Source organism: Lygodium microphyllum, chromosome 2 (genome assembly GCF_053477565.2).
Source record: "Lygodium microphyllum isolate KBCC chromosome 2, Lygodium_microphyllum_v1.1.10, whole genome shotgun sequence".
Taxonomy (NCBI): Eukaryota; Viridiplantae; Streptophyta; class Polypodiopsida; order Schizaeales; family Lygodiaceae; genus Lygodium; species Lygodium microphyllum.
Window position 1 is genome coordinate 109,944,379 of NC_141136.1, and position 13,469 is coordinate 109,957,847.

Below are 13,469 nucleotides of genomic sequence, written 5' to 3' on the forward strand. Positions count from 1 at the left end.
CCAATTGACATGTAGATGATAATGGGTTTCTTATTAATGTAGCAAAACATATCAATTAAGTGGAGGAGCTTATCAACTTCACATAATAGGCTTAGGTTAAAGCTTGTGGTATTACCTAATTGAAAATTTCCAAGGGGCCTAGATTAATATATATTGTACTATGACTATAATAAGATAAACTTAAAATTTGTATGTTTACTTTTAGTAATATATTCCCAATTGTAAGATATTTATTATTTCTATGCTTATAATGCCCATCATGCTCAAATTTTAGTACTATGTCCCCAATTATAAGGTATTATTTTTGTTTGCTTAAAATGTCAATCATGGTGAAAATGTACCAACATGTTTACTATTGTCACTTGGCATCTATAAAGCACAAGTTTTCTCGAAACCATTATTGGAGTTTTCATACATTGCTATCGAAATTGTGCCTCTAGTTGTTGTTGTTTCTCTTTTTGGGTATGCGGTCAAAATATTCCTTCATCTGCCTACACCGGCCTACTTCATCTTTAGGCAGATGAATGAAGATTGCATCTAGAAAATCCAAGAAAAGACGAAAGGGAACTCTTTCAACGTGCAAGGCTTGGCTTATTGCTAGTTGAACTTGAAGTTATTGGTAAATGATCTCCATCCCTCTCATTTTAACGTCCACACCAGAGTAGCGGGCTTGCATTTTGATGACAATGGTGATGACAACAAGCGGGTCATTCTGGATGCCGATGCGTCTGAGGTTATCACCAATCTCCAGTCGCACATTCGTCAAAAGGAGCTTGTGATCAAACCGAGGCAGCACATTGAAGCTGCCGACAAACTCGGCACCGGTAATGGGAGTGTTGCGGTCGGCGTCCGGCAAGTTGAGGAACACAAGCAGCTGCACAAAACGGTCTCTAACGAGCTCCACCCCTTGTATGACTAGCACTTCGTCAAGCTGTGATTGCCTCTGATGATTGTTCACAAGAGGGAGCCTTACGAGGGCAGCGAGTCTCTGACCTAGATCAATAGTTGGACTACTGTGTGTCGACGAAGCTGGGCCAACCTCCTGCACGCCCATGGCTGCTGCAACGGAAGCTAAGTTGCTAGTTGAGGAAGGCTGAGGATTGAAATTAAGCAAAAACAAATTCCCATTATGATTTCCATGTTATGAATTACAGGCACGTGATGAGCTTTTAGGAGGGAGGGTCAGTATACCTAGCTAGGTGTGGTTGGGGGCAGGGGGATGTCCTTAACCACACCTAACTAAGTATGCAGCACCTCGTGAGGAGAAGCTCATGATGTTGGAACACTCGAGGAAAAGCAAGGGATAAGAGAGGGCTCAAGCAAGGGATAAGAGAGGGCTCAGGGAGGGACCGCATGCCTAGCTAGGTGTGATAGGGCTCATGGGTTTAGGGGCCAACAAGCCCATGCCCCTTATTGCACCTAGCTAGATATGTAATTTTCCCCTTAAAAAAGCCCATGATGTTCAACACTCTCACGGTCAAAAGAGTCCTTTTTCTCACATTGCAAAATGTCAAATTTCAAAAAGCTCTTATTTACCTAGCTTTTGCGTGTCTAATGCATCACGGGATGTGACGCGCACTAAGCGGCCCTTCTCATCGTAGAACACAAACTCGGCATTGAGGAAGTCAGGGTCTCTTGGGGGCTTGCGCGTGCCGCCTGGGATGGAGCGCCACACCTCCCAAAGCCGGTCCAAATTGCTATGGTGCGCGAAGAAGATAGGGTCGCGAGCAGCCGTGGTAAAGGTCCCCATGTCCTGGATTATCTCTAGGCTAAGGTCTCCTGTCCAAAAATGAATGGCATTGTGTACCCCATTCTCAAGTTGCCCCCCCAATGGGGCATCTAGGACGGTCGAGTTGGAGTCATCTGTGCCAATCCTAAATTGAACAACAAGGAAACACAAAGTCAAATAAGTTAAACCTAGCTAATACAACCTCATTGTATCTTTATTAATATTAGCACCTAACCCACAATGAATAGCCTTTGTATAAGAAACCAATAAATAACTAATGTATGATACACACTTAAATATATAAGAATAGGGTGGGTTTACACTAGGCAGACGAACTTGGTGAGAAATCCATGCCCATTCCTCCCATAGTTCACAAAACGTTGCCAAATATTATACACCATATGTTTCCTTAAATATTTCAACTGATTGTTGTAGGCCACTTGGGACGGCATCTCCCTCCCCCCACAAATAGCACAAGATTTGATGTAAAAAGCCTATTGACCTCTTATCTAGGTGCAGGGAGATGTCTACCTACTTTTTTCTAGGTTTTTCTCCTTTTGACAAGTATGCTAGACACATTTGCACAAAACTGACATCCAAACATGTTTGAACCCACCCTAAATAGCTAAAACTAGAATAAACAAGAAGCAAATATATAACTAACTGAGGCCTAATACATGTTGGTAGTTGTGGATAGATTTTGGCATGCACCTTGATTGTGTAGGAAACATTGGCCAAATATAGTGATTTATGTGAACAACTCGAGGAAGTTACTATATGTATATCCTCTACATCATGTGCATTCAAGGCCTATTTATAGTTATCCTTATTTGTCAAATTAAAAAAAAAACATAACCCTTTTCTATTCAATTTGTAAATAATATCTATATATTGCACTCTTCTGTATGTAAAAAATGTATAAAAATGATATTTTAAAAATATATTTTTTCAAACTCACATGATGCACACATATATTCATTAGTAACTTACCCGAGGTGACCTATAAAGAGTACATCAATGAATAACATAGTATAAAGTATGAGTCCATATGCCAAATATATAAGCCAAATATGCAAATAACCAAAACTAAATTCTCAAAGACCATTATCAATGTGCCAGGACTTATTTTGAGTAGTATAAGCCTTCGAAGCTTAAGAATATCAAAAAGTGATGTCACTACAACAAAAAGGGTTCATAGATGCACTTGTAGACGCAATATTTGAATTGTGAAAAAAAATGTCGGGCGCGTCTATTTGCGCGGCTACAAAATCGCGTCTAAAAGCGTGCTTATGATCAGAGTTACACGCACACTTAGACGCGCCTATAGACGCGCGTATAAACACGCTACGTAAATATATAATGATATTTATAAAAAAGTGGACATATTCATATTGTGCATCTATACAGGTGTGTATCTACACATCTACAACCGCGTTTACTCTGAAAGTTTTTGACGAGAATAGACGCGCATTTATCCTGGAATTTAGACGCGCTGATAGACGCGCAAAACAGAGGTATGAAAAAAAAACCAGAGAGCATAGTTTTTTTCCCCCCATCAACATCAAATTGTATGCTTAGGGAAAACAGAGAAAGATTATTTCGAAGATTGGATACTGAAAACAAAACAATGTCTGTAGCACACAAAATTTCATATATATAGATGAAACGTTTTTACATTATGAGTTCTAGTGCTTGTGACGTCATGGTCGCAAGCACTAGCTGAAAGTAATACATCTCAAAAATTAAAATTACAAGCCAAGGGGAGGCATGCATGCATGGGGCTCCTCTATATCTCCTCAGAAGAGGCATCATCATCGCTACCACCACCGTTGCCTGTGCCGCTGCCGTTGCTGCCACCGCTACTGCTAGTCCCCCCTTTGCTATCCTCAACTGCATCAGGGTTCATCTACACAAAGGATTAAGGTATATAAATACCATTACAAAAAATAAATTAGAGTTATCTATACTTTTCATGTAAAAAATAAAACATACATCTTCTAGTGGTGGAATCCTCATGGCGTGATTATATTGCTCTTCCGTGATGAGTCCCTCCTCCTAGAACTGCTGCCAAGTGGACGCCCAGTTATGCCCTCGATGGTAGCCTACCTCTCTAGGAGTAGGCATCCTACCAACGATATGATACTACAAAACAATTTGAACATACAACGTATTAAAACACACTACATAATGAAGTGAAACAAATTACAAAATTTAATTTAAAAAAGAAATCAAATAATACTTACAAACTCAGCCTCCCATGACTCCCTGCCACCCGATCCATAATGCGACGATCCCATGGTTGCCATCTGGATACGTCACGCCTCTGCATGCTGGTGACTTGTCATTTTCTCCGCTGCTCTCTTCTTGGCCTCTTTCCACTCCTTGCAGTGGCAATTGGGTGGTTGGTCATATCCAGGGCGCCCCTGCTCTTGTCTCCACAATGACTCCTTGGCGCGCGTCATAAGGTGAGACCTCTTGTTATGAAGGGCATCTCTCACCTTTGATCGTCCCCAATCATCTGAGAATCGTGAATTCTCAGGATTAGGGTACCTTTTATGTACTACCCGCAGCACCTCTTGCCACAAACCATTTTTTTGGTGCTTGAAGGGAATCATGCAATCTTTGTATGTGGCATGCGCGACACTCCTCAAGTAGGCTATCACTTCCCTCCCCTCAAAGTCATGCAAGATACCACCAACATCAGTGATAGAGTAGTACATTTGTGGAGGCTCACCTCTCTCATTTTCTGGTGAGGGTGATCGAGAGCCACCACCTAGGCAACCCCCACAAACCCCTCGATCTCCTCGTCCTCCCGCACCACTCTCCCTCCTCCCTCGACGTGCACTACCCTCTACCTCACTCGATACACATGCTTCTGCAGATGCATGTGCTTCGATCGATCCATGTACATCAGCTGATCCCTATGTAGGCAAAGATGTGATAGGTGTCCCAGACATCACATTGAAAAACCTCATCTGTAGTGGGAGGGCGACCAAGATAATTGGTCATCTCCCCCATGAATTGCTCCTTGTTGAATGGGGTGCTGGAGGATCGAGGATTCCATATCTACACAAGAAAAATCATATTACCCTGTGTAGATAAAACATATTACATACAGCGTCTATACCTGCGTCTCTGTGCGCGTCTATACTTGTGTCTCTGAGAGCATCTGTCTCAGCGCGTCTCTGTGGGCGTTTGTCAATACGTCTATTTTCGCGTCTATAGCCGCATCTACACTGTCATCTGGACGCGCTGACAGACGCGCACAGTCGCACTATTTCCTCTCAAAATTGCTTTAAAAACAGAGCTAAAAAACCTCCATAGATGACAAGATCCAGCATGTGAAGAGAGAGAAGAGAGAGACAAACAAATAGAGAAACCAAACAAGATTGAGAGAGAGAAGAAGAACTCACCTTCTTTGCTTGTTCCAACGGGTGGCGGCGGCTAGGTTGCAAGTTCCTTGTCCTCCTTCTCCCTTCCCTTGGTAAGTTGCTTCAATCTTGTTCTCTTCCTTGCTGTTTGGCTCTTGTTCTTTACTCTTTGGCTCTTCTTTCCTCCTGTCCTCTTTTTACTCTTATTTTCCTTGCCTCATTGTCTTCATGAAGTGATAGATAGACACGAGTAGTGATGTCGAGCTTGAATTGCAGAAAACCCGCAAAAAACGCACGAAAGCACAAGTTTGAAAAGAAAGCCGCAAATTTTTTTAAATTTTTCTATACTTGCGTGGCACGTCTGTCAGCGTGTGTAATAGCAGGTGTATATGTGCAGATAATTCCTGTTACACGCACTTACAGACTTGCAACAACAATTTAAGAAATCAATGCATGCATTTAGGGAATCAATTGACCTATGTGGTGACATATATAACAAAGCTTGAGGATAAGAGATAACACATTGGAAAGTCAATTGGCACATATATATGTAGTGACTTACTAGACCATCCCACTTACAATTGCATATTATCCCACTTACGTATCAATAGGTGGATAAAGCACGAATGGTTTTTAGCTAGAGAAAGATAATACAATGAAGGTGTACATGAAAGAGATAGAGAAAGGCATATTATCCATCAATCAATCAAAGATATGTAAGCTATAAGTGCACCTTGAAATGATTAGAATAGCTTGCATATGCACAAGCCAACTGATTTACATCAATCTACTCATGCTTTGAATTGGCATGCATGGCTAGGTTAAGTGCACAACATTAAATGAGACATGTGAGTGTATTGATCAGCTATATATATTCAGGGCTGAAATGATGAACGGGTTGCCTCTTACCCATCCAACATCCAATCCTCACTAAGAGAACTAAAGAGGGGCACCACCTAGCCAAAGGGAGGATGGGCTAGGACATCCATTTTCTCAAAGAGAATCAAGAGAACCAAGACACAAATTTACAAGAAAGAACATATGTACTAGACACCATATTGGAATATAAGAGAGAGAGATGAGAGGAGAGGGAGACAAGAGGAGAAGAGGTAGAAGAAGCTTGCCATTATGCTACATGGAATGAGAAGATGAGAAGAGAGGGAGATAATAGGAGAAGAGGTAAGGAAGCTTGCCATTATGCTACATAATAAAAGAACTCACTCATAGCTTACCTCAAAGAGATGAGGATATTCTAGAGTGCTCTCATGGACTTGTCATTCTCCTTCTCTCCCCTTCTTCATTCTCCATGGGATCTTTATATAGCCTCCATGAGGGATTAGTATAAGCTAATCTTCTTGATTAACATAATCCTAGATGATGTATGGCATCTTTGAAAATATGGAGCATAGTGGATGGGACAAGTCCCCACCTTGGTCATCATGCAAGAAGCCAAGGGTGGTGGTAGACAACATAGAGAAATGGAGCTAGATTACAAGAGGTGGGTGCCCAAAGCACATTATTATAATATATTTACAAGAAGGATAGAGTGGAAAGTTGGTGTGGTGAAAGAGAGAAGAAAATTGCATGTAGCCAGCAGTTTGCACCTTCGTAACTTCAAATCCGTGAGGAATTTGAAAAAAGTTTCTTCTGTAACTTTGTAGAGCAGGTTGAAACCGATCGGGCATCGCGGGAATTTTCTTGAAATTCGCTTTTTCTTGGGAGTTATTGAGATTATAAAAAACGGCTTCTAAAAGCTGCTTTGACTTTAGCCCCCCATATGTATATAAATACATATAAGCATGTGACAAAAGGGGTCCATGCTTGTAAGCTTTTGTGCAAGATCCAAATGACACCATGATGTGGATATTGACTTGTGTGCTAGGGTGAGGTGTCCTCTAATGATGGTGATAGATTCCAAATCTTAGTGATGCAGACGGGGCCCATGTGTAGTTGGAGGCTAGTCTTTTGAAAAATCTATGCATTCACTCAACTCCTAGGTGTAATCCATTTTCATCTTCACTAAGATAACCATCCCTTTTACCCTTTACATTGACATGCCTTCTAAGAACTTGTTCCCCCCATTTGCTAGAGTTATCATAATCGAGAAGCAATGTAGCATACCTAGTGCTTGAAGAGTAAACCCAAAGTGATATGGTAAGCTCTTGATAGGGGCTTTGGCCAAATTTTGTGATAATAATCCGGGTTGTAAAAAACCCGGATCATTAGCCCTCCCCTTAGGCTAGAGGTATTCATGCCTCTAGCTTGATAATGATGGTCCAATAGAGCAAGGAGGACTGCACCCCCTCATTGGTGGCTCTTCATTGAATGACTACTCCAAAGTGTTCATATTTCTTTGAAAATAAGGCTTCAGTCGCCATCCATTTACCCTTGTCTTGTGAACCTTCCCATCCATGTCACCTAGCTTATAGCTGCCATTTGGATATCTCCTTATGACCATGAATGGCCCTTCCCACTTGAACACAAGTTTAGCATCCTTTCTGTTATCAAAGCGGTTATCATAGCGTAGCACAAGTGATCCTTCCCTTATGTGTTTGCTAGCCAGCTTCTTATTAAATGTCTTCCTCCTCTCTTCAGCCTACATGGAATAGTATTGGACTGCTGCTTCTCTGTCTAACTCTAGCCTCTCTAGATCCAAGATCCTTTCCTCTAACTTCTTATCTTGATTCTTCTCTTGACTGGCTACTAAAACACGCAAACTGGCCAGTTCCACCTTTATAGGAAGCAAAGCTTCTTGGCCATAGACGAGGTGAAATGGAGTATAGCCAAGTGAGGTTCTAAATGAAGTCCTGTAATCCCAAAGAGCTGCATTCAATTTTTTATCCCAGTGCTTGGGGTGCATGTATACCTGCTTGGTAATTATCTTACAAATCAACCCATTCACTTTTTCGACCAAACCATTACACTGTGGATAGTAGGGAGTAGAATGCCTGTGCTTGATTTTTAGCCTTTCCATTAGCTCCCCTACTAGGTTCGCCCTAAAACTAGGACCCCGATCAGAGATAATTTCCAAAGGTGTGCCAAACCTGCAACAAATATTTTCAAACACAAATTTTTTCACTTCTTGGGCTGTGATCCTACTAGTTGCTGAAGCCTCTGCCCACCTCGTCATGTATTCCACTCCCATTATGATGTATTCCTTGCCAGATTGAGTTCGTGGAAGGGGCCCTATTGCATTAATCCCCCATTTCTCAAATGGGCCATATGTAGTTATGGGATTTTGTTCCTCATGCACTAGCTTCCTTGGTCCGGCCTTTTGGCAATCGTCACAAGTGCGGCACCAATGCTGCACATCTCGATGTAGACTAGGCCACACAAAACCAGCTTGGAGAATCTTCCTGCTGGTTATTTCTTGAGCAAAATGTCCACCACAAACCCCTTCATGGCAGCTCTTAATCACATCTATAATCTCCTTTGCTGTTGGTACACATCATTTATCAAGCGATATTTAGTGGCCTTAGTAGCTAGCCACCTTTTCTCACTTTTACTCATATGTGTAGGTGCCTCACCTTGCTCGAGAAAATAAAGCACATCTTGTAGTTGAAACTTACCCTGAAACAAGGGAAGCTTTACTGTAATGATTCCCACCATTACCTCTTTTAAATTTTTAGCTGCTAGAGCATCTGCGTCGCCATTTGTGCGCCTTGGCATAAAATAGATTTGAGCTTTCTGTAGCTTTCTCATGAGAGTTTTAGCTTCCCTCATTTTCACTGCTAAGTTATCATTTTTATAAGCCCAGATTCCTTTCATTTGCTTAACAATTAGCATAGAATCACCAAAAACATTAAGCCGAGTGACACCATGTGAAAGACACCACCTCAAACCTAAAAGCAAGGCTTGATATTCTGCCTCATTATTAGAATGGACATCCTCCAAGCTGATACCTTCTCCATAAAGTTTGTCACCTTTGGGACTGAACACCACTATTCCTACTGTCGCTTTGTCTTTAATACGCTTATAGGCCCCATTGAAGTAGAGGGCATGGGCATTCTCCACCCGCGGCGGCTCCTCAAGAGGAGGTGTCTCCTCTTTTACCTTTCCCTTCTCCTTTTTCTTCCTTTGATGGCATCTATGGGTCAACAAATCAGCTAGGCAAGCTCGAGTAGAATCCTCCACCTTGAAGGTGTAGTCAAACTCTTGGAGTTGTATCACCCACTTAGCGATTCTAGCTGAAACATCCATGTGCTGTAAGGCATAGGGAAAATGCTCTTCTGTCGTGATCACTGTGAATGGCCTAGGGAGAAGATAAGGACGAAACTTTCTTATAGAAAACATTAGAGACAAAACCGTCACCTCGACCATCTTGTACCCTCGTTCTGACGCTGTCATTACTCTACTAGAAAAGTAAACGAGTCTCATTAGGCCAGTTTTAGCATCCTTTTGTATTAGTGTTGCCCCTAGAGCATCTTCTCCAAAACTCGGATGGACAAAAAACTCCTGATCCCAACATGGCTGTAAAATTATAGGAAGGGTGCTAAGAGCCTTCTTCACCTCGTGAAAGCACCTTTCGCTGTCGTCACTCCACAGGAGCTCCTCAGAGTGGGTTAACTGTTGTAGTGGAAATATTAATTGGGAGAGGAGATGAATGAACCGCCCCATATATCGCACCTTCTGAATGAAAGAGGTTAGTTGCTTCACAGAAGATGGTGATGGCACCGCCAATAGGGCCTTAACTTTGTTTGGATCTGCTTCAATGCCCCTCTCACTTACGACATGCCCTAACAAAGTTACACTGTTTTTGCCAATGCGACACTTCTCATGGTTTAATTGCCCCCCCATTTGTGCAAGGCGGTTGAAAGCTTCATCCACCTTTCCTAGATGTAGAGCCTTAGAACTATAAATACAAAAGTCATCAATAAAGACCCTCATGGATTTTCCAAAATATGGTTGGAAGACATAATTCATGAATTGCTAGAAGGTAGCTGGGGCATTTGTTAATCCAAATGGCATTACTTTATAAGCAAAAAAACCCCAAGGTGTAATGAAGGTGGTCTTCTGTTGATCCTCCTCAGCTATTCGGATCTGGAAATAACCTGAATACCCATCACAAACAGTGTATCTCTCATGCCCGGCCACCTCGTTGAGTATTTCATCCTGAAAGGGAAGAGGAAAGTGATCTCTCTTAGTTGCAGCATTTAGCGGCTTGTAATCCACACAAATCCTCCATTTTCCATTCTTCTTGGGTATCACCACCACAGGTGAAACCCACTCTGAGTCCCCTATTGGATAGATGAAGCCTGCCTTTAAAAGTCGTTGCACCTCAGTGAGTAGAGCATTTTTTTGAACTACTCCCAATCGTCGTAGTCGCTGCACCACTGACAGTGCTCCCTCTTTTAGATTAATGTAATGTTGTACTGCTGTCACACCTGTGATGTGTTCATAATCAGAAATAAAAAGTGCAGAGTGTTTTATCACCACTTCCATGTAGGCTGCCTTCTCCTCAACTGATAGATCCTTAGCCAACATTTTTTCTAACCCCTCCTTCTCGACCTTTGGAAGCTGCTGCGGAATTTCACTACTAGAAGGCCCTTTTAATGTAATCCCCATCACTTTTAGAGAGCTTTCTTCCTCCTCATTAGAAGACTCTCCCTCTGTCATAGATGACCAACCCTCGTTGGAACTCCATTCATCTGCGGTGGTCTCTAACACGAGATCCTCCTATCGGCCTTCCTTCATGTTGTAGATAGTGCTCTTCCATTTTTTATGCAGCCCCTTTTGTGGTCTTAGCTCTAAAGCCCCTGTCTCCCAATCTTGTCTGGCTTTCATTCCCATTAGCCATGGTCGCCCAAGAATGAGCAGATAGCCGTCCCCCTTCACTGGCATCACATACATGTCAAGCTCCAATTGCACTCCACACACCTTTACCTTGACTTTCTTTATAACTCCCAAACAATTTACTACTACATTGTTAGCCATTTTGGCCCCAAATTTAGTAGTTTCATTTACCTCTAATCCCAAACGATGCATCAACTTTTCCGTCATGACACAAATCTTTGCACCTCCATCCACATATGTCTTTGACACTCTCTGCCCATTGATTTCGGCTTCCACTAGAGGCACAATATCTTTCATCTTTCTAGCATGGATTGCATTCACATGTCTATTCTTCATGGGTCTAATGCTTACCATCTTTGACCATTGTCGTCGCACTGTTGGAGATAGATGTAGTAATTGGGGCCATGAAATTTTTGGCCCTTGATTCCTCACATCAGCAAGCAAATCATAAGCTTTAGTACCTTTACCTAGGGAAAAATCATCTGGCTCAATGTGTCGACGTGAGCGAGCCCTCCTCTTTTTACTGTTGCGTGTCTTTGCAGCCATTGATGACTCTGCCTCCTCTTCCATATTTTCAACCTCCTTTGGTGGTGTAGGCTCCATTTTCTCAATTCTCCGGGCTTTCTTCACTGGCATTGCTTCAACCTCTACTACTTTGGCCTTCCCTTTGACATCACTCTCATCTAAACTAATTATCCTAACATCATGATTCTCTGGTGGTTGGACAGGCAAGGGCAGCACCTCTGCAAGTGGTCGAGGATGCTGGAGAACTTGAATCGGTGGTGGAGGCCCTGGATTCGGTGGAACAAACCTTTCCCTAGGTGGTGTCACTTGTTGTCCCCTCCTTCTTGGTTGGAACCCATTTCCTGGAAAACGCCTAGGATGAGGGCAAAAGTACATACCATGGCCAATCTCCCCACAATTATTGCAAACATACTCTCTTTCTTGTCTCCTTGGACCTCGATTGCCTTCATTTATGAGGGGAAGGGGTCGTACTCCTTGCACCAAATTTAATGAAAGGCTTTCAAGTTGATTAGTAATGCGTTGTAAGAGCTCTTGCTGTGGTATCTCTGGTGGAACAAACCTTTCCCTAGGTGGTGTCACTTGTTGTCCCCTCCTTCTTGGTTGGAACCCATTTCCTGGAAAACGCCTAGGATGAGGGCAAAAGTACATACCATGGCCAATCTCCCCACAATTATAGCAAACATACTCTCTTTCTTGTCTCCTTGGACCTCGATTGCCTTCATTTATGAGGGGAAGGGGTCGTACTCCTTGCACCAAATTTAATGAAAGGCTTTCAAGTTGATTAGTAATGCGTTGTAAGAGCTCTTGCTGTGGTATCTCTGGTTCAGGTGGGGCCTCTGCTATTTCTCTAGGCCTTGGCATGGTTGGTAAAACCTGCATGGGCTCAACTCCCCCCTTCAATTGGGCTTGATACTTTAATTTTCTATCTTTCTCCCTCGTATAAGTGACTGATTCTTCATAGGATGTGGGAAACTTTCCTTTGACCTTCTCCCTTAGTAGAGGATGGAGTCCGGCTAGAAAACAATATTTCTTAAGGCAATCAGGTACTCTTTCTCCCTCGGCTAAAGAGGCTATCCATTTATCCCACAATTTTATAAACATGCCTTCATAGGTTTGGTATTCCCCTGCTACAGTTTGGCGAAGATCTAAGAGTTATCTCCAAATATCTTCAGGTGGCTCTGTATCTTGGTACTTGTGCATGAATGCGGTCTTGAGATCCTCCCAATTACCCCTTATAGCCTCTGGGAGAGCTTGATACCACACTCAAGCATCACCCTTTAGAACTAAAGAGAAGGCCCGTACTTTGGTTGCTTCATCATCCCAGCCTGTGACTAGGAAGGCCATTTCTAAGTCATCCAAAAAGTCTAGAGCTTTCTCCCCTTTGTGCCCAAAAAAACTTGAAAATGCCATGTTGCCTTAGTAGAGTATGAAGATGAAAACGTCTAGACTTAAGTTGTATTTTATAAGGGGAATGATGAATGGGTTCACAGATGCATTGATTTCAGCAAGACATCTAGGCCCCAGTATGCTTCTAATAATGCCTTGGAATCTAAGCTTTGTGCTAGCTACAATATGCACAGTTTGCATAGCAAGTGGACGGATAGGTCCATACAACTCGTTCTGATTCATGAGAAACTATTATAATAGGATAAAGACATGTACATTGAAGGATGCATTGTAGTCTAGCATTGGGAAGATTATAGGTTCTGGTGATACAAGAATCTCCCTTAATCTTTCAGCCCCAAAGTACATGACAAGACGCTGCTCGAAGAAAATCTTCCTACTGATGCATACATTAACTCGGATGTTTTGTACAGAGTGGAAGGTGTAGAAATTCGGGCCATTGTTATTATTCATGAGTGGAGACTACTTAAGGGAGTAGAGGGAATGCACTTTCTTGAATTATGAAGGATTTTTTCCAGAGTGTTTTTTTTTTGAACCCACCAACTTTGCTATACAGAGAATTTGCTCACCAGTGATTGTTTTTGCCTTGGTGTGTCTATCCTCGGTGACATATATTTCATAAGGTGTGATGGCCACCTTTTCAACCA

General features: G+C 42.3%; 1 pseudogene; it reads right to left on the bottom strand.

The window, feature by feature from the left end:
• Positions 1-583: 583 nt before the first annotated feature.
• On the bottom strand, positions 584-1,765 carry LOC148040177 (polyphenol oxidase, chloroplastic-like; annotated as a pseudogene).
• Between the last annotated feature and the right edge of the window lie 11,704 nt (positions 1,766-13,469).